At 40.0% G+C, this 21,615-nt stretch overlaps 3 pseudogenes; 2 read left to right on the forward strand and 1 right to left on the reverse strand.

Annotated features, from left to right (window-relative positions):
* The window catches only part of LOC147419024 (uncharacterized), a 37,608-nt pseudogene that overhangs the window by 7,981 nt on the left and 8,012 nt on the right, over nt 1–21,615 (reverse strand).
* On the forward strand, nt 35–1,170 carry LOC147419026 (cell number regulator 6 pseudogene; annotated as a pseudogene).
* On the forward strand, nt 13,629–14,157 carry LOC147419027 (uncharacterized; annotated as a pseudogene).

Raw genomic sequence — 21,615 nt, forward strand, 5'->3', positions numbered from 1 at the left:
AGAATTCCGCAAAAGCTGACACCGAGACCAAGGTATGTCACTCCAGCAGGTCCAAATTGCAAAACAGAAGGAGCTTCTTATTCAAGCAGAGACCAAGATCTTTGAGAACACTAGGAAGGCTGAGATGACTCAAGCAGATGCAGAGCTAGGAACACTAGGAAGGCTGAGATGACTCAAGCAGATGCAGAGCTAGCCAAGAAATCTGCGTTGTGGTCACAAGAAGTAGAGCTTGCCAAAATACAAATAAAAAATGTGACCGCCATACAAGAAGCCGAGCTGAATACGCGTGCATCTATGGTTGTGCTGACCACTTTGATTCTTGTTGGTAATTAGGCTTGATTTTCCCATGTGTCTTGTTTGGGAGGAATATCAAAATACTGAAGTACCGGCATTATAGTAAGCGCGGAACACCCGATCCCATTCCGACCTCGATATGTGAAAAGCGTTTTCGGCCAAGCGGGATTTTATTTTCAAATCATACATTTTGGAAACGACTCGTGGTCTCTCTAACAAAATTTACTGAAAATTTTTTATTTGGTAGGAGGCGGGAAAGAGAAAAAACGCTCTCTTTTTCGTGCTCTAGCTACCATCAAACAGTCCTCCTCGGATAACTCGTCCAATCCGAGAATAGCTATAATATCTTGAAGTTCTTTGTAACGCTGCAAAGTCTGCTTAACCCTTTATGCCGTCTTGTAATGCTTCTCACCCATAATCCAAGGCTGGAGCATAGTAGCGGGGGAATCCAACCCCCTATTTGACTTGGACAACACCCTGCACATGCCATGTCATATTTGTGGAGGGTGGATTGGCACTTGCCGCTACCATTGTAGCCTTTTGTGCAGTCAATCCTCATGCGGCCTTTTCTATTAGGGAAGGACAAGTTTTTACGTGGTGGATGTGTGGCATATATAGAGGACTATTCCGGCAAGCCTTGCAAAAGAAATTCTATCTGCAGAATTCTCCTTGTGATCTTTGCTTAGTCCACTGTTGTATGCATTATGCCAAGAGCATCAAGTGATGCAGGGTAGGCTTTTTGATGATATTGTTATGCCTATGACAATCATAAACCCACCTCCTTCGCAGGAAATGCATATTCCTGAAGGCCCAAAGACTCTTTCAGCTAATGGTAATGATCAGAGTGTAAGTGTTGTACAAGTACAAGCTCCATGATCTATTCTTTGTCTTCACCAACTATTTTGTAAGAAAAGTTTTCAAGCAATAGTAGGTGAAATTGCAAATGTTAAACCTCTTTCGCCTTGGGAGGCTTGGCTATGTGGTTCCATTGTTTCTTGAGAGGCACCAAACACACGAACCTATACTAATGTGAAAAAGTGTTGGATTCTTTAGTGGAGAGAGAGAGAGAGAGAGAGAGAGAGAGAGAGAGAGAGAGAGAGAGAGAGAGAGAGAGAGAGAGAGAGAGATGGCTCAAGCTATGGAGTATTTACCGCCTTGTGATGGTGGTGTGATGGTAATGCTGGTCACCGATGGGTCTTAGACGGTGCTAGCTGCCAAGGCTACTTGCCCCGGCACTCGGGAACTCTATAGCCGATGTAGCGAGTATGTGCTAGGCTCCAACCCCCCACCCCTACTGCTAATAATGGATGTTGCAATCTCCTCAAATCATCTAGCTCTTTGTGCCTTTGCATTCTATCCCTCACAACTTCAAAAACGTCATCAACCAGCAGGGTATTCCAACATCAAATCCATCTACAAGATTTCAGGTTCCTTCTGCATTCAAGTTAAGGTGTACTAGTTATCAAGGCCCACATGTTCTCCCTTAATACCAATATGCCCATCTTGGCCAAGATAATATGTCATTTATCTATGTCACTCAAAAATAGAATGATATGCTATGAAGCTTCCAACTTGTATGGCATGCATCATCACAAAAACCTTTTCATTATGATGAGAATGCCATTTTGTGAATAGTATACATACCCTCTTTACCACAAAGAGAGAGAGAGAGAGAGAGAGAGAGAGAGAGAGAGAGAGAGAGATCATTAAGAAAGAGATGATGGAGGATTGTGTCAATGTCTCAAATGGAAAGTTCAAGGAGAGATGTTTGCAGTTTATGACATAATTGAGACCAAGATGACATGATGTAATACAATGTACATAATTTTGGCACAGAGAGAGAGAGAGAAGGGAGAAGTTTGAGCAATGCAAAAAACACACCTCCAATCATAGTGTAGTATTACAAAAAAAGCTGCCATAAGGTTTCCTCTACCACAAGGGCATACAATATGTCTGGTGACACTTGTTAACAAAAAGTGGTATGAAATGTGTTGTTTGGGTTTTAGTGCCTAATTGGTTGTCCCAAATTTGAACCAAGTGAACAACGTTTTCTTGACAACCCTCAAAGATATGTGCAAGAACTAACACTTCCACATGGTCTAAGCTCTCACGTGAATATGGCTATGATCATACTGGAAAGAGCACATTGGCATTGAGCTTAAGAGGCCAATGTATTTCTCCTTCTAAATCATAAGAGATATTCTAAGATGAGAATTTCAACTTTGTAACTTCTTTCTTACCTCATCTTCCTTCACCCTGATTATTCCTAAGTTTGATAATGACTTCTTATGTATTATTCTTTCTATTTTGCTCAGTTTTTGGGACAGGTCGTGATAACTCACTCGGGTTTTGGGGTTCCTGGTTCTGTTATTTGAAAAAAATTAAGATATGACCGGTTCATTTTGCTACTCTATATTGTTCAATATCTAAACTATTGCAATGTTGATATGCTCTTTTCTATTGTATATATTCACTCGGTTTTCTGTTCGCTCAGAAGTATTTGCTCGGGGTTAGAGATTCCTCGATTTCACGACATGTGCTACAAATAAAAGTTATGAAGTAGCCACGAAAGAAAAAGTGAATTAAAGTACTTTAATCGTTTGTTAAGCTTAGTCAAGATAAAGAGAAAACAAAAGCCTATGCATCCAACAATCCCTACATAATGTAGCATAGGTTTGAATTTTTTACTACAAAGGAAAAAGAAATTCATTAAAGTTGATCTTATTAGTTTATTGACTGATTTCATTGTATTAAATTCCCTCCTCGTCTTATGATTAATGAAGTTATTGTTAAGGTTTTTTGTAAAGAAATTGATCACCATATTTTTTTTTAAAACATTGTATGCTACCGTCAACAAAGAGAGTTTAACTTAAAATTGCAATGTAAAAAAAGAAGGTAAGAGTATCAAAACTCCCAAATGACAAAAATATTGGGGACAATAGTAGCAATAATCCTAGGATGCAAACTCATCCACAATTGGACTTGTACCTATATTTCTAATTGGCACCTAGTTTACTAGTTGCATATCTTGGACGAAGCGTAGAGAACCATTCTTCTTTGGAACTGTGAAGCACCTGTTTGAGTATGGAGCACAAGAAGGTTCCAAGATTCCCATTTTGATTTTCTCATTCAGTAGCTCTACTAACTTTGGCAAATGAGCCTTTGGAACTGGAATCTCATGTGGCTCAAATGCAAAAGCCTTACCATGATTTGAAAGCATTTCTTTGAAGCACTTTTTCTCCTCCTGTGTTAGAAACTCCTCGCAACCAATTTGCAACGCTTGAAAAGACTCTTTTGTGAAGGTATGCCCAATCTTTTTAGGATTCCTCAAACTTGGTTGTAAAGAAGCCTGCTCAATCTTTTCCCTATTGTTGGGTGGTAAGGGTGAAGCTACTGGTTCCACCTTCTTTGCTACACTCTCATATTTAGTTTCAACATGGACTTCTGGGCCAACTGTTTGGCTTTCTTTAAAGGCTTCTATTACTTGATACATTTCCATAGAGCAAACTTCCAAAACTTCATTTTCAAGATGCAAACTAGACCCCATTATAACATCAAGCTCACCCATAGTATCTACAAAAGAAACTTGTTCACGGAAACCCAAAACATTTTTAGTAGGCTCTAACAACCCACTCTTTTTCATGCCTATTTGTACATTATGCACATATTGCTCTCACATCTCTTCAAATATTCAAGTTTTTTAAAACATACTGATCCATTCCTTGTTACCAAGGAGCTCGTTGAGAAAGTTTTACCTATTTTTGGATCAGGCGAGACCCTTTTTCTTTCTGTACCACTGCAATCCCGCTTTACAATGGTACTTGGCCAAAACCCATCATTTCTCTATGATCATGAAACTCTTTGCTCACCTTTGGTAGAGGATGTTCTCTGAGGTTTTCACGATTTCTTTCGTGGTTTACACAAACTGTGAGAAATTGGACAGCTCGTTTACCATCTTTGCTACGTATCCTAGCATATGCTGAATCATCATCCATTACCTTTGTTTCCATTCGAACTCCCACAATGTAGGGCTGTCCAAGGATGAGATGATATGAAGATGTATCCTGTACAAAGAAGTTTTGGTCAATCTTTACATCACCTATTGTCACCTTCACACCAGGACATGCTGCATACAATTCATCGGATGAATTGTTTGCCACTTTCACCATCCAGCCATGATCTGTGTCCATCGGCCATTTGCACTTGTTGTAGAGACTCTTTGACATTATGTTTTTTTTTGAACCATGGTCAATCAAGGCAACAAATGACTCTTCAAGATCACCTACCTTGACCAAAGTTTTTGTAGTAGCCCTTTCCTAGTGACTTCAAGAATAGTAGCTCCTAGGAATAGCTTCAACTTCTTTATCATCATTTGAGAAATGCAGTTGCTTCACTCTCCCACTAGATTGGTAGCATCCTACCACAGCTCCATCATCCTCCTTATTTTGCAACTCCATCCCTTGTGTCTTCAAGGTTTCTCCGTGAACCCGTGAATGAGAAACCTCATCAAGAGTTTGCCTCTTTCTCTTGATGATGTCAATGATCTCCTCATGGAATTCACGCTTTGCAATGCCAAGAACTTCTCCCAAAGTAAACTCAATCTTACTATTCAAGATCCTTTCCTCCAAGAATTTCTTTAAATTTGTAGCAACCTCAATATCAGATTTAGTTTATAAGTTGGGCCTTTTGTCTTACATTTTGTTGGCTCTTTCTTCTTTCATGTTGTAGAGTCCTCCATGAGTACTTCAGGTGGAGATGCTCCTTGTGTCAAGGGTGTTTGAGAAGGCATTGAGTCACTTCTTCCCCCACATCTAGAAGCTCTTTTTGATGGTCCTTCATTAGCATTCTCACGTCTATGCTTATCTTCTGCAATCGCCTCATTTTGTTGGCATTTTGTAATGTAGGCATGCACTGACAATGAGTCCACTAGATCATTCCATCCTGTTTCTAGACGTATGCTTCATGTAGAATCTCTTTTTAAAGCTTTCCCAGTTTAGCTAATTGCATGACATTTGGCCAAATTTGATGGTCACTCACCTCTTCATCACTAAGATGCTCAATTTTTACTCCATAAGTAGCTGCCTCAACTGAAGAGGTGGCATGCTTAGTTGCCATATCTTCAACTAAGGTTTGCATTGCCCCCTTTCCAAATTTAGTTCTCAAGGGTAGACCTGTCTCTCTTAAGTGGATTTTACCATCCTTAAGAAAGACAACATCTTTTGACAAAGCATCACTAAAATCATCACAATCCCTTCTTACATGGTCTATACTATCACACCAAATACATCTATTAACAAACCCTTCTTTGGGCTGTTGTCTTTGCTTAGAAAGTGGCCCGACGGTTGGCCTTTTTCTTTAAGCTTTGCAAGCTTCACCTTCAAGTCACCCATTCCCTTCACAAGCTCATCTAGCATGGACTCATCAAACTTTGGAGCGATAAAAGTAGGCTTTACCATTTTGTCAGAAGTTGAGGTGGAAGGACTTGTAGTGTTTACTACCATCTTGTCCCTTCTTCTTTGTCGTTTGGCAAGTAGTGAGATAGCACCTTCAACCTCATTCCAGTCGGTCTTTAGTCCTTAGCATCTTTATCTTCAAGAAGAAGCTCCAAATTTTCTTGAAACTCTTTACCTGTAGCTTGTAAGAAAAGATCTGTCTTCTCTGCATATAGTGTGGCCCTTTCTGTCCTCGTGAGTTGTGCATAGCGCCGCTCAAATTCCCTACGTAGCTCTGTTATTGATAGTCCTTGCTTTGGCTTGACTACCCATTCTAAGAATGTCCTTTTGGTCACTCTCTCAGAGTCCTCCATGAAATATTCCTCCTTTAAAGCTACTTTGAGTTCTTCCCAATTTCTCCCATGCCCATCTTTAATTCCCCTAACAAGTTCTCTAATTTATGGAGCAACAACTACCTCAAAGCTTTGAATCATCTCACCTTCTGACACGCGATGCAGCTCCATCTCCTTCACATACTCGCGTAAGTACTTGGTTACATCTTTGCCATTAAACTGATCCATTCTATTGACGACTGCTTGTATGGCCTTTGTTGCTGAAATCTCCCTTATTTCAGTGGCATGTTGTTGTTGCATGAACATTGCAAATTCTTGAAACATTTGCATTGTTGTTGGGTCAAAATGCATACCCTGTTCACCCATGGTTACCCACAAACTCTAACCCTAGCAGTTTCGCATCGGGTTCACCAAAAATATGTCGAGAAATTTGCGGTCTTGCCAGGAAAGCACCGCGCTTATGGTTATGAAAGTTTGTGAGAGAACTCAAAAAAAAAAAACTATATGAAGGAGTTAAACCATAGATGTCATGAAGACTAGGGTTTGGAAGGAAGTGCAATCAAAAAAGCCCCACTCTTTCTCTCTTGCACTCACACACACAAAGAAAGAACACAAAGGAGAATGTCAAAACAACACAAAGATGAAAACATCAGGGCTATGGTCATATCGTATCATGGGTAATATAAAAGGGTTAATAGATAAATTAATGGCATTCAATCTTGGCTGACCAAATAGGCTATGAATTGTTCTTTGGAATTGTATATATATTTTGTCTAGTGATTGGGATTAATTGTGTGTACAAATCCTCTTGGTTCATAGCAAGATAACTACGCTTACGTCAAAAGAAAAGTTATAGTCTATGGAGGTAGTATGATGGGATCCGGTAATAGAAGTATTTCATTGAGCCTTTCTGGGCAAAAGAGAAACACTATACGTTGTTGAAAATGTATTTTACGGCTAATCCGTACGTTAATTCTAATAGATCATACAAAGTGAAATCGATAGAAATTATCATCATGTGGATTATTCATCTAGGATAACTCTAGTATGTGCACAATGTAGATATGAGAGAAGAGAAGGGAAGAGAAGAGAAGATAAGAGAGTTTCCCAAAACAAGCCCTATTCTTGCCCGTAGGCAATAAGGATAATGTGGGGAGAGATGTACCTGTAGCAAGGAGAACCTAAAATTTGTAAAGAGGATGAATTACTAAGAGTAAGAGAGATGGATTTGTTTAAGGAGATGAGATTAGATATATATATATTTTTTGGATTAGAGATGAAAAATAAAACAACAAGAAATCAAGAAAACATCAATGTAGAACACATCTTACTTGACAAACCCTTCGGCACCATTATTGATGGAGAGAGAAGAAGAGAGGAGAATTCAACTTTGATTGATACGCCAAGTCCAAGGCCTTCTTTGATTAGAGTTGATCTTCCAAGGATAGCATGCAAGAATGGCTAGTCTTCCTCTAGGAGAAAGTGTAGGCTTTAAGCTTATGTTAATGGCTAAGTACGATTTGGCATTATTACTCACTCCCTCATGAATTCCTCTCATCAATGGCTTGAATGCTTAAGTGGTAAGGAAGAAGAGGTCCCCTTTTATAGGTGAAGGGAACCTCCAAGGGTTTACACAAGAAGAGAAGAGCTAGTGTGAATAGAAACTGGAAAAGCTTGAAATGAGCTGTCCCTGCATGATGTGGACAGATTGGGGTCCAGTATTTTCATCATATCTCCTCAACCGTGGCTCCAAATAGAAAAGTAAAAATATGGGCAGAAAATTCAGCTCATTATCTACAACTTTCATTCTAAATTTGTTTTCCAATTCGGATTGAAACCTTGTGTTAAAAAATTATCAAAATAGGATCCATTTCTGGTAGCAAAAGTCTTCCTGTGGTCCCCTTAGCCTAGACTTTCATTTGATTCCAAAGGACACCTCATGCCATATGAAAGCATGACATTGCTCCTTGACAAAGTTTTGTAATCATGCTTGCAATAATGCACTAAAATAAGCGTATCTTTGAAATCATGCCACCTAGTGTCCCACTAGGATTTGATTCCCTCCTAGTAGATATTTAAAAAGAAATATAAGAAAAATACATAGAATATATATATATTGGAGTTTACCCTAGGTATATGATCTAGCTATGGTGTGAGATGATAATAAGATAGTAAAAATAAAGAATCAATGCTTTTTTGCCCCAAGTTAAAGAGGCGGAGCTATTGATGCTTTTCCCATAGTATTTTCTGATGGTAAAGTAAGAATAGGTTACCATTGAGATAAATAATAGGATGAGATAGAAAGAATATTATTATACTTAAATATGCATATATTCATTATAGAAAATATAACTATGTAATAAAGTTACAAGATAACTCTTGTAGCATGAGTTCTCACTATGTACGTGTCACAACACGACAACGTATGCAAGACTAAAGGAACAATATTCTAAGGACTTTAATGGATGTGATGATATCTTTGATAATGACGATGGCATGGCTGATTTTATTGAGGATTGGCATCAAAATGATAGTGCGAGAGATATTCCTAACAACGAGAAGTATCTTCGAGACGAAGCTCTAAAACATATCTACGAAGGAAGCCAACTGACACGACTAAGTGCAAGCTTACTTATTCTTAAACTTCAAAACCGTTTTGGATGCAGTAATGTATCCGTTTCAGCACTATTGAAGTATGTATACATCTAACATATTTATTTGTTACACTCTAAACATTGGTGCTTGTTATTGATCATATTTTTAATCAACTTGCAGGCTAGTCTCTCAAAAGTTCTTGCCAACAAGCAATTCCTTTCCTACATCACACAATGAGGTGAAGAAGATGATAAGTAGTCTTGGACTTGACTATTCTTCCATACATGCATGTCCCAACGATTGTATTTTATATAGATATCAGTACGAGGACAATGTGACGTGCCCAAAATGTCAAATGCCTCGTTATAGAGATTAGAAAGGTAAGGTCCCTAGAAAGGTATTGAGACATTTTTCCTTGGCTCCACATATAAAACATATGTTTCAAAGTCCCGAATTAGCTAAGCTTATGACATGGGGAGCGGAGCGCAAGAGCAAAGATGGTGTAATGCGAATTACGCAGGATAGTCCTGCATTTGAGCATATTGATTCGCTATGGCCAGATTTTGCAAAAGAATCACGCAATTTAAAGATGGGTGTAGCATTAGATGGTGTGAATCCATTTTTTATAAAATCAAGTAAATGGTCTACATGGCCGGTGGTAGTTATTAACTACAATCTACCCCCATATCTTAGTATTAAGAAAGAGCATTTAATGCTCTCACTCTTAATCCCAGGAAAGTGACAAGTTAAAGACCTGAATGTATATTTGGCTCCTCTCATTGACGATCTTCAAGATTTGCGGAGAGGGATTGATGTCGTGGATATGTCAAGAAGCATTGGTGAAAGACGGTTCATTATTAGTGGGATTTTAGCATGGACTATCCACAACTTTCCAGGATATGATTTTTGCTCAGGTAAATGGTTTAGATATATACATTTTCTCATGCGTTTTTTGTATATTTATTGCGCTAATAATATTTGTTATGTTTTTCATGCAGGAATAAGTACCAAGGGTTATAAAGCTTGTCCTGTGTGCGGTGATTGGTTGAGATCAACTTATAGCAAAAACTTCAACAAAAATATATATCTTAGACACAGACGATTTTTACCTGAAGAGCATCATCTACAAAATAGAAGGCAAGCCATACATTTCAACGGGAAGGTAGAAGAAGGGAAATGTCCAATACCAAACACACCAAAGGATTGGTATCTAAAGTCGACTGTTGGACTCGCTATCGATTCGGAGTCGGAGATCATAAGTGGTCATGATGATGATGCTGTGAAGATGCGAGCCAGAGGAAAACGTTCTCTGGCTCAAAGTCCTTCGATATGGTACACTTTGGAATATTGGAAGGTTTTGAAGATATGTCATCTTCTTGATCCTATGCATATATTTAAGAACGTTGGTCATTCGTTATGGCAACACCTTGTTGGATTGAAAGACACAATGGCAGTAAGAAATGACTTAATGGATCGAAACTCAAAGCCTAATCTATGGCCACTTTCTGATGAAACTGGACATGACACAACCTACGAGCCTCCCATGGGTACTCAGAGCAGAAGAGGTGCATACTATCAATAAGAGGATTCAATTGATTCGTACGTCTACAGGATATGGAGCATCTTGTCCAAACATATTCACTTTAGATGACAAGAGCTTGTCTAGTTTAAAAACACATGATTCGCACAATTTTGTGAAGATAATGTTTTATCAATCTTCGCAAGTATTTATTTTCTTGCATGTTTTGTTGATTGGATTAATCATGTATACAGCATGTTCTACCCCTTGTTATTGATGGATGTACTACCCAAGGAGTCCGAGACGTAATATATCGCTTTGGATCGCTTGCAAGGTATTTATCGCTCATTAAATTTTAGTTGATAAGTTCTTAATTCAAATATAACTTTAATATCTTCTTTCTTTTATTGATAGATGGATTACATCTAAAGAAATTGACAAAGGGTTAATTCCACAAAAGAAGCGTGAATGTATAGAGCTTCTTTGTTTAATGGAGAAGGAACTTCCAACCTCCTTTTTTGATATCCAGGTTCATCTGCTAATCCATCTAGTGGACGAGATAGAGCTTGCTGGTGTTGTTTCTACTCGATGGATGTTCTGGGCCGAGAGATTTATGGGAGTACTGAAAGGTTATGTACGTCAAAGAGCAAGACCAGAGGGTTCTATGGCGAAAGGATGGATGCTTGAAGAATGCATGTATTACGTTTGTGAATATCTTGAGTAAACCGATTTTGAAGCTCCACACGTTGTCGAGAAATTTGCGGTCTTGCCAGGAAAGCACCGGGCTTATGGCTGTGAGAGTTTGTGAGAGAACTCAACAAAAACTATATGAAGGAGTTAAACCATAGATGCCATGAAGACTAGGGTTTGGAAAGAAGTGCAATCAAAGAAGACTCACTCTTTCTCTCTTGCATTCACACACACAAAGAAAGAACGCAAAAGAGAATGTCAAAACAATACGAAGATGAAAACATCAAGGCTATGGTCATATCGTATCATGGGTAATATGAAAGGGTTAATGGATGCATTAATGGCATTCAATCTTGGCTGACCAAATAGGCTACGAATTGTTCTTTGGAATTGTAGTTTTGTGCTTACCATAATATATATATTTTGTCTAGTGATTGGGATTAATTGTGTGTACAAATCCTCTTAGTTCATAGCAAGATAACTACGCTTAAGTCAAAAGAAAAGTTATAGTCTATGAGAGGTAGTATGATGGGATCCGGTGATAGAAGTATTTCATTAAGCCTTTCTGGGCCAAAGAGAAACACTATATGTTGTTGACAGTGTATTTTTCGGCTAATCCATACGTTAATTCTAATAGATCGTACAGAGTGAAAGCGATAGAAATGATCATCATGTGGGTTATTCATCTAGGATAGTATGTGAGAAATGTAGATATGAGAGAAGTGAAGAGATGAGAAGTTTCCCTCCCAAGCCCTATTCTTGCACGTAGGCAATAAGGATACTGCGGGGAGAGATGTACCTGTAGCAAAGAGAACCTAGAGAGGATGAATTGCTAAGAATGAGAGAGATAGGTTTGGTTAAGGAGATGAGATTAGATACATATATATATGTTGGATTAGAGATGAAAATGAAAACACAAGAAATCAAGAAAACATCAATGTAGAACACATCTTACTTGAAACCCTTCGGCACCATTATTGATGGGAGAGAGAAGAAGAGGGGAGAATTCAATGTTGATTGATACGCCAAGTACAACACCTTCTTTGATTAGAGTTGATCTTCCAAGGATAGTGTACAAGAATGGCTAGTCTTCCTCTAGGAGAAAGTGTAGGCTTGGGCTTATGTTAATGGGGCTAAGTATAATTAGGCATTACTACTCACTCCCTCAAGAATTCCTCTCATCAATGGCTTGAATTCTTGAGTTATTTCCAAGGAAGAAGAGGTCCCCTTTTATAGGTGAAGGGAACCCCCAAGGGTTTACACAAGAAGAGAGGAGCCAGTGTGAACAGGAATTGGAAAAGTTCGAAATGAGCTGTCCTTGCATGATGTGGGCAGACTGGGGTCCAGTATTTTGATCATATCTCCTCAACCGTGGGTCGAAATAAAAAAGTAAAAATATGGGCAAAAACTTCAGCTCATTAGCTACGATTTTCATTTTAAAATCGTTTTCCAATTCGGATTGGAACCTTGTGTAAAAAATTCATCAAAATAGGGTCCATTTATGGCAGCAAAAGTCTTCATGTGGTCTCCTTAGCCTAGACTTTCATTTAATTCACAAGGACACCTCATGCCATATGAAAGCATGAAATTGCTCCTTGACAAAGTTTTGTAATCATGCTTGCAATAATGCATTAAAATAAGTGTATCTTTGAAATCATGCCACCTAGTGTCCCACTAGGATTTGATTCTCGCCTAGTAGCTATTTAAAAAGAAATATAAGAAAAGTATAAAAAATACGTAGAATATATATATATTGGAGTTTACCCTAGATATAGGATCTAGCTAGGGTGTGAGATGATAATGAAATAGTAGAAATAAAGAATCAATGCTTTTTGCCCCAAGTTAAAGAGGCAGAGCTATTGATGCTTTTCCCATAGTATTTTCCGATGGTAAAGTAAGGATAGGTTACCCTTGAGAAAAAAAATAGGATGAGATAGAAGGCTTATTATTATACTTAAATATGCATATGTACACTATAGAAAATATAATTATGTATCTAAAAAAATACAAGATAGATCTTGTAGCATGCGTTCCCACTATGTACGTGTCACAGCACGACAACGTATGGACAAATGAGTCTTCTTCTACCATGTCAGACGAGGTATTGTCTGGTAAGGGAGTCCCTTTTCAACTTAAGATCCAAGATAATTTGGATATTTCTACTTTTATTGTCTATAATAGCGAATGCATGCAACAATTTTTTGAGGAGTACGAGGAGAAACTTGCAAACTAACGAGTTGGCAGACATAACGAAGACGTACCTTCTTTCATGGATTGGTTATACACCCATATGCAACGGGCAGATAGAGATCATGAGACAATCTCAAGGGAACAGAGAGACTTTATGATCGGATGTGAAAGAAAGGTAACTTTTGGGCTTTGAAAACTTTAAACTAAACAAGCAATATTCCTTTTTTTCTTATATCATTTATATATTGATCTAGGCTTGAATGTATAAAAACATGTGGGCTTATGGTCAACATCTTCGAATAAAAGCTATTGACGACTTACATTTAGCTCAAGATTCTTCCGTTGTTGCCTCTTTCAAGCAATTATCACGTGCAAGTTCAAGAGACACAAATCTTGTTGATAGAGAACTGGGTTATGTGGGAAATATAGTCGGCATTTATGAAATATCGTATCGGATCTTCAAACAGGTGAATGAAATCCCTCTTCATACAACAATGACAGGTGATTCTGAAGGTGGATTGGTTTTGTGCCGAGTATAAAGGCAATAGTGCCACAATGAAAAGAGAACCGTCCAAATTTTGGTCCGTCGACTCCTCAAAGTTAATGCGTGCAACAAGAGAGCCTTATATTCTGCCAACTCATGTTGAGCAAGCGTTCTTTTACAAGAACCCAGATTCTCATCCATGGTGGCAAGTTGTGCATGTCCAACTTAGAGGTCGTCAGTTGTTTGATAGCGTTGACCCTGAGGAAGCAAATCAGGATGAATTGGTAACATCCTCGAATCTAAACACATCCATGTTAGAGACGTGTAGAATTTCCCTTGCCGTTCATGATGACATTGTAGATGATGAGAACAACAACCATCCGTACTCTGACACTACAGACACCTAAGAGGAAGAAATAATGGATGTTGAGCACATGGAGGAAATGAACGTCAACACAGATTTAACGGCAGAGGAGTTTGAAGAAGTAAACAAAGATAATGAAGATGAGATTTTATTGACGGCTAATCTCAGAGATGACGATGAGGACTATTAGCCGTGCGTATCAACTCACAAATCAACCTATATTGGGTAAGATTTAATCTCACAGTAATTCATTTTGTTAAGTCATGATTTTTATTGTTTTGAAATCTTACTAATAAGGGTGGGTGGTGGGGAGTCTCGTGGTGATAGCCCCATATGGCTAGTGTCAGGGTTCGATTCCCTTCAGACTGGTTTTTCTTTTTGTAGCTATGTACAAGGTAATCAAAACACGCCGCTGCCCAAGATACGAGGATGCTGCCACCGATAGTGAAGCCCATCTAAAAACCCTAGCATTTTTGCATGACGGATCAGCCCCGGCGTTTTTGCACTATAGATCAGCCTCGACAGCAGCACGAGACAGATCAGCCCTAGCGTTAGCAGATTCCACAGCAAGATAGCAGATCAGCCCTAGCATTTTTGCATCAGCATAACCATCCAACATTTTGTTGATCTACCACGACAAAACCCAGATCTAGACTAACGTGTTTAGTTTTTAGCAATCCGACTCCACCGTAGAATCATCGAACCTCACAGACCTCACCTTCTTGCAGCAGTTCCTCGCTGCATGGTCAGATCCACGAGCGTTTGCAGTTTCAACCCAAAAAATGCAGATTTCAACATCTGCATTTTCAGCGCGGCGTCGTTGCATCGTCGTCATCGACATAGAGTCAAAATTTAGTGGATAAAGATTTGTAGATTTCAGCCATAGCGTTTTTCAGATTCCGGCCCGTCTCGTTGTCGTCCTCATCATCATAGACGTTGTCGGCAAGTCCATAGCATATGATTTAGTCTCCATTATGTGTTGATCATCAAAGATACTAGGTAGAGAAATTATGAGAAATCATAATGCTTAATTTGCACCAAAAGGACTATTAACCAAGCACGATAGTGAATCATTGTGTAGTCCATTGTGAGGCATAAGGCAATGGACGAGATATAAAACAAACAATGAATTCACCACCCTCTGTCACGTGACACATCCAAGCCTATGTGTCCGTGGATAAGCTACAACGTGATCAGGGTTCAGTCAGTCCAGTCAGTATAGATTAGAAGTGATCTGGCACTTTTGTGAGTCTATTCGTAGACCGTGCATGCCCAGTCACTTGGTGTAGATGCATATCCATCGATAGCAGAAGCTCAGCAACCATCGACAGTAGAAGCTCAACAACCTAGCGTTTTTTACAGTTTTTAGCATGGCGTTTTTCAGCAATGAAAGACCAGCAGATTGAGCCCCTAAAGAGTAGCACATTCAGCCCCAAGAAACCTCAGTTTTCATCCCTAAACCTATAGATTTTCAGCGTCAAAGACCTACAGAACAGTCCCAGAATCAACATTTTTGGACATAGTCGTAGATTTCAGTCCATAGCATTTTTAAACAGCAGATACGAGATTGCAAATTTCAGCCCTTAGGATGGTGTCATCATCCCGATCATCATCACCGACATAACCTAGACTTGCATCAGTTCCATGCATTTAGCTTGATCCAGTTTGTGCAATCATAAGTAGACCGCTCGTGCCGGCGAGAGTGCGTGCAAATGGTCCGTCGACTCCTCAAAGTATAGATTAGAAGTGATCTCGCACTTTTGTGAGTCTATTTGTAGACCGTGCATGCCCAGTCACTTAGTGTAGATGCATATCCATCGATAGCAGAAGCTCAACACAACCTAGCGTTTTTGGAGACCCATCACCTAGCGTTTTTGACAGTTTTCAGCATGGCGTTTTTCAGCAAGGAAAGAACAGCAGATTAAGCCCTTAAAGAGTAGCAAATTCAGCCCCAAGAAACCTCAGTTTTCAGCCCTAAACCTGGAGATTTTCAGCATCAAAGACCTACTTAACAGTCCCAGAATCAGCGTTTTTGGACATAGTCGCAGATTTCAGCCCATAGCATTTTTGGACAGCAGATACGAGATTGCAGATTTCCTCCCTTAGGACAGTGTCATCATCCCCGTTGTCATCTCCGACATAGCCTAGACTTGCATTAGTTCCATACATTCAGCTTGATCCAGTTTGTGCAATCATAAGTAGACCGCTCTCGCCGACGAGAGTCGGGCCTTCGGAGGAGGGTTTTACAACGTCTCTAGTGTCGTATCTCTCTTCTCTCTCTATCTCTCAGCCTCATTCACTTGCACGCACAGTGTCCATTCACCTTGTTTGTGATCATTTCAATCTCTCACTAAGAACGAACGTCTACTACAGCCTCATGTGTCCTTTCCTCATCAATACGCACCAACAGTCACGGCTGCCACTACAAGAGGCTATTCATATTAGCGACGCTCACACAGCGATGCTCAAAAAAAAAAATCCCGGCGTCACTATGAGCGTCGCAAATTTACAAAGAAATTTGTGACGCTCATAGCGACGCCGACTGGGCTAAAAAAATAACAGAGAGCGCCCAAAAACTCAGATCTCAGATCTGAGTTTTTCCGCGCCCTAAAGCAAGGAGCATGTAACGCTCTCCCTCTCTCTCTCTCTCTCTCTCTCTCGCTTTCTTCTCCACACACACACACACACACACACACGAGGAGAGGAAGGAGAGCTAGGTATGCTCCTTCCCTCTCCTCACTCTCATGTTCCCTTCCCCTCTTTCTCTCTCCCTCTCTCTCTCTCTCACACACACACACACACATAGTGTTTTTGAGAGAGAGAGAGAGAGAGAGAGAGAGAGAGAGAGAGAGAGAGTACAAACACAAACAAAAACGCACACACAAATACATAAACAAAGAATGCACACACACATTGAGAGAGAAAAAGAGAGAGAGAGCATGCATAAACAAAAAACGCACACATTGAGAGAGGAAAAGAGAGAGAAAACATGCATAAACAAAAAACGCACACATTGAGAGAGGAAAAGAGAGAGAAAACATGCATAAACAAAAAAATGCACACACATTGAGAGAGAAAGAGAGAGAAACTAATTTAACGTTGTAGGAAACTAATTAAAATTAAAAGACCTAAAGATCTAGCCGACGAGGAGTTGAACTCAAGACCTATTATTCAAGAGGGAAATGGCATAACCAATCTATCATACTTGGCATGGGTGATAGAAAGGTTATACCATTTATCTCTTTTTATTGGCACACACATCCACACACGCGCACACACACAAGAAGAAGAGAGTTATAACATCGTAGGAAACTATCCTAAAAGACGTTAAAGATTAGGTTAGATGTAGACTTACGTTAAATTAGATTTAGGTTTATTTAAGTTAAATTAGATTAGATTTAGGTTAATTTTTAATTAGATTTATGTTTATTTACTCTAGATTTAGATTTACGTTATATTATATTAGATTTAGGTCTCCATAGACTGCGATGCCTGCATGAAGCGGGTGAAGAAAGCCCTCAATGGAATATAGGGTATTGCTGCCTTCACTCATGGTGGGCTCCGTCGATCCAAAAGTACTGGTGAAATATCTTCAGAAGATAGGGAAGAAGGTGGATCTTCAGGGCGGCAAGAGTCACTACATCCCCGACACAATGACCATCTAGACAACCTCTAGTCATTCAACAGCAGCTTCAAAGTTAGTAACAAGAGCAAGAACGGTCTAAAGGGCCAATTGCTGTCGTCAGATGTGGATGGAGATGAGGCAGCGTCACCGCCGGAAGTTAACTCTCACATCTTTAGTGATGAGAATGCCAACTCTTGCCGAGTTATGTGAAAAATTATGTGTTAAATCAGTTTTAAGGTTCTTATAATCCCTGTTAGTTTAGTTCTTTGTTTTTAACATAATTTACGTTAGATTTAGATTTATGTTATATTAGATTAGACTTAGGTTTATTTAGGTTTACCCACACACACACACACACACACACACACACACACACACACAAGAAGAAGAGAGTTTTAACATCGTAGGAAACTATCCCAAAAGACGTTAAAGATTAGGTTAGATGTAGACTTACGTTAAATTAGATTTAGGTTTATTTTTAGTTAGATTTACGTTTATTTAGATTTACGCTTATTTACGTTAGATCAAGTCCACGCAAGAATTACTTACGGTTTAGGGTTTAGAGTTAGACGAACAGTGAAAAGATCTACTGTGAAAAGATGTTAAGATGCTGTGAAGTGCTACAGCTAGAGAAGAGGCAAAGGGGTTTTGTCCACTACATGCAGTATCATGTAGACGTGGGTCTGTAAATTTCTTGTACCCACAAATATAGGTATTGACCAATAAAGACGAGATTATAACCCGGTGGTTCTGATCTCCGTGCACCTCTAGACCGAGGTGTGCGGGGATTGGACATGACTAGAGAATGTGAGGTAAAGAGAGAGAGAGAGAGAGAGAGAGAGAGAGAGAGAGAGAGAGAGAGAGAGAGAGATAAGACGAAGAATGCCAATAGAATATTAAATTTGTTGTCCAGGTTATAAGATTTTTATCCTCATTATGAGTAGTGACGAGGATGTGGGACTGTCCAACCGAAACACCTATCTCTCAACGAGGGTCTTATGTCCTTGTAATCAATGCAAGCATGTTGTGCGACGGACAAGACGTGTTTCTTTGTAGCACGTTCATGAATTTGGCGAGTTCGATCCATCTATTATAGATCGAGTTGTTGCCAATTATAACTCGTCGGACTTTGACGCTGGCCAACAAGCAGCAATCTTGCAACCCAATAGACGTGTTCGCAGGCGCTTTGGTCAAGCAGCATATGTGAGGCCACAAAATGTAGCCTCTGACAGCTCGGGGGATGATCATGCAGAGCACATTCCCAACGAGGCAATGTTTGAGCCCGAGATTGATGAAATGATCGAGACGATCATGGATTCAGAAAGGCTTATCTATGATGATATGAAAAGTGAAGCCGATACGCCATTGTATAATGGAGCACGTATGTTTAGATTGAAAGCACTCTTGGTTCTTCTCAACATGCAGACAAAGTTTGGACGGAGTGACACTAGCGTCACAGCGCTTTTCAGGTGATCTATTACAATTAGTTTACTTTAATAAAACTCTAAATGTATAATGATCTGATAGATTTTTACACGACTGTATCGTATGTTTATGTTGTGTAGATTGTTTAAAGAGCACAACATAAAAATACGATACGACTGTATCGTATTTTTATGTTGTGTAGATTGCTTAAAGAGCACATACTACCAGCTGACAATGTGATGCCAGATTCCCGAGATGAAGCAAGAAAGATTTTGCGAAACTTGGGGATGGATTACAATTCTATCCACGCTTGTCCTAATGACTGCATTCTTTTCAGAGGGGAATACATAGACATGGAGAAGTGTCCGAAATGTGATTCCGAAAGATATCGAGTAGATCTCCACGGGACAAAAATTCCACAAAAGGTTTTGCGACATTTTCCTTTGCTTCCTCGCATCAAGCATTTCTTCGAATGTAAGTCCATGGCCGCCCTAGCATCATGGCATGAGGAGGATAAATCTTCGGATGGTGTGCTACGAATTCCTGCAGATTGCACAGCCTAGAAACATATAGATGGAACATGGTCGGATTTTGCCAGGGAAGCTCGAAATTTGCGCTTAGGCCTGGCTATGGATGGCGTAAATCCATTTGGTCAAAGATCAACATCTTACAGTGTATGGCCCGTTGTCATCGTCAACTACAACATTCCCCCGTGGTTGACTACGAAGAAGGGGCACCTATGGCTAAGCTTGATTGTGCCAGGGCGATATAAAGTGGGGAATATGGATGTGTATCTTCGTCCACTATTGGAAGAGCTACAACAATTGTGGATTGGCATAGAGGTGGTGGATATGAGCCGACACACAGGACGACGGAATGCTTTGATCAGAGGCATTCTAATGTGGACCATGCATGACTATCCCGGGCTAACAGAATGCTCAGGTGATCTATTGACACTCCTCACTCAGACACTGTAAATCTTGTTTTTTCCCATAGTTGATCTATTATCATGTGTATACATGCAGGGCTTCAAACAAGCAGATACAGAGCATGTGTCACATGTGGACCTAGACTGAATGCACGTAGAGCGCCCTCACTGAAGAAGAAAATCTACGAAGGTCATCAAGCGTATCTTCCAGAGAATCATGTGTTACGCGACGGCTTTTTGGGAAGAGAGCCACCAAGGATGTCTGCACAAGCATGGTTAGAGCAGAAGGAGATGTGCGATGACGGATTGCCTCCAGGGATGAAGAGACTATCTCTATGGTACGAGTTACCATACTGGCCCCAACTCATGATCAATCACTTGCTCGATCCAATGCACATATTCAAGAATGTGGGTAATCTACTATGGGACCATCTGACCGGTAAGAAAGATACTTTGGGAGCCAGAGTTGACCTTAGAAATGTGGATCGTATGGAGCAATATTGGCCGCAAACAGCGTCTGATGGATCGATAAAACTCCCTAAAGCACCATGGATTTTCACAGGAGCCCAAGAACGCAAAGTAAAAGAGACCATTCGATCTTTGCGGACCCCCACTGGCGTAATGCACTCGCTCCGAACGTGTTTTACTAAAGAAGGAAAGCTTACCGGTTTGAAGTCACACGATTGGCATAAAATGTGTCAGGTACGTTCATAGTGGACTTTAATATCATTGCATAAAATGTGGACTTTAATATCATTGCTGCACATACTTTACAGTTTATTTTACCGGTTGCCATTGAGGGATGTTTGTCTCTCGACATCCGTAACACAATCTACAAACTTGCAAAGCTGGTGCAATGGATCTCACAAAAGGAGATCAACGTAGACTCCATACCATTCGCCAAACTAAATGCTGCGAAGCTTGTGTGCATGTTTGAGAAACATTTTCCTACTACAATGCTAACCATTCAGGTGCATCTTCTTGTTCACATAGTTGATGAGGTGGAAATAGCTGGCACAGTTCATTCCAGATGGATGTTCTTCTTAGAACGTTTCATGAAAACGCTTAAGGGATATGTGCGTCAAAAGGCACGTCCGGAGGGTAGCATGGCAGAAGGTTGGTTGGTATCAGAGTCCCTAGTGTACATTGGAGAGTGGCTAGACGGATTTGATAAAGCCCGGGACACGCTATGGCGAACCATAGATGATGAGCGCATATCTCGGATTGTCATGTGCAATCTCGGTGTTGAGAAGAAGATGACGGAAGATCTAGAGGCTAAAATCAACCGATTTTGCATGCTTCACAATCCAGTGATGCAAAAGTGGATTTCACAATATGAGGATGCAAAGCAAGAGCGACAAAGGGCACGAATCGAGTGGAGACGGGGAAGACGACCACCGATGCACTATCCGACGGTTCTGGAGAGCCTACCAACCTTCATGAGCTTAAGATGGTTGCACAACCAATTGAAAAGCGCACAACAATGCGGTGACGAAGTGACTGAGGAAGAGTGGGAGTACTCTCGGGGTTGCGCGACCAAGGTAAGTTTGCAATGTACGACTAGCTAGTGACTTTATTTCTAAACGTTTGAACGGCCACTCATAATCTTTGTTCGTTGTAGTATAAGTCATACACAACAGCATGGTGTAAAGGTCGACATTTTAGGGTGGAACGAATCGACAAAAAGCGTTTTACTCAAGATTGTGGAATCATGGC

This window comes from Adiantum capillus-veneris, chromosome 29, assembly GCF_014529385.1.
Source record: "Adiantum capillus-veneris isolate H3 chromosome 29, ASM1452938v2, whole genome shotgun sequence".
NCBI classification, from domain to species: domain Eukaryota; kingdom Viridiplantae; phylum Streptophyta; class Polypodiopsida; order Polypodiales; family Pteridaceae; genus Adiantum; species Adiantum capillus-veneris.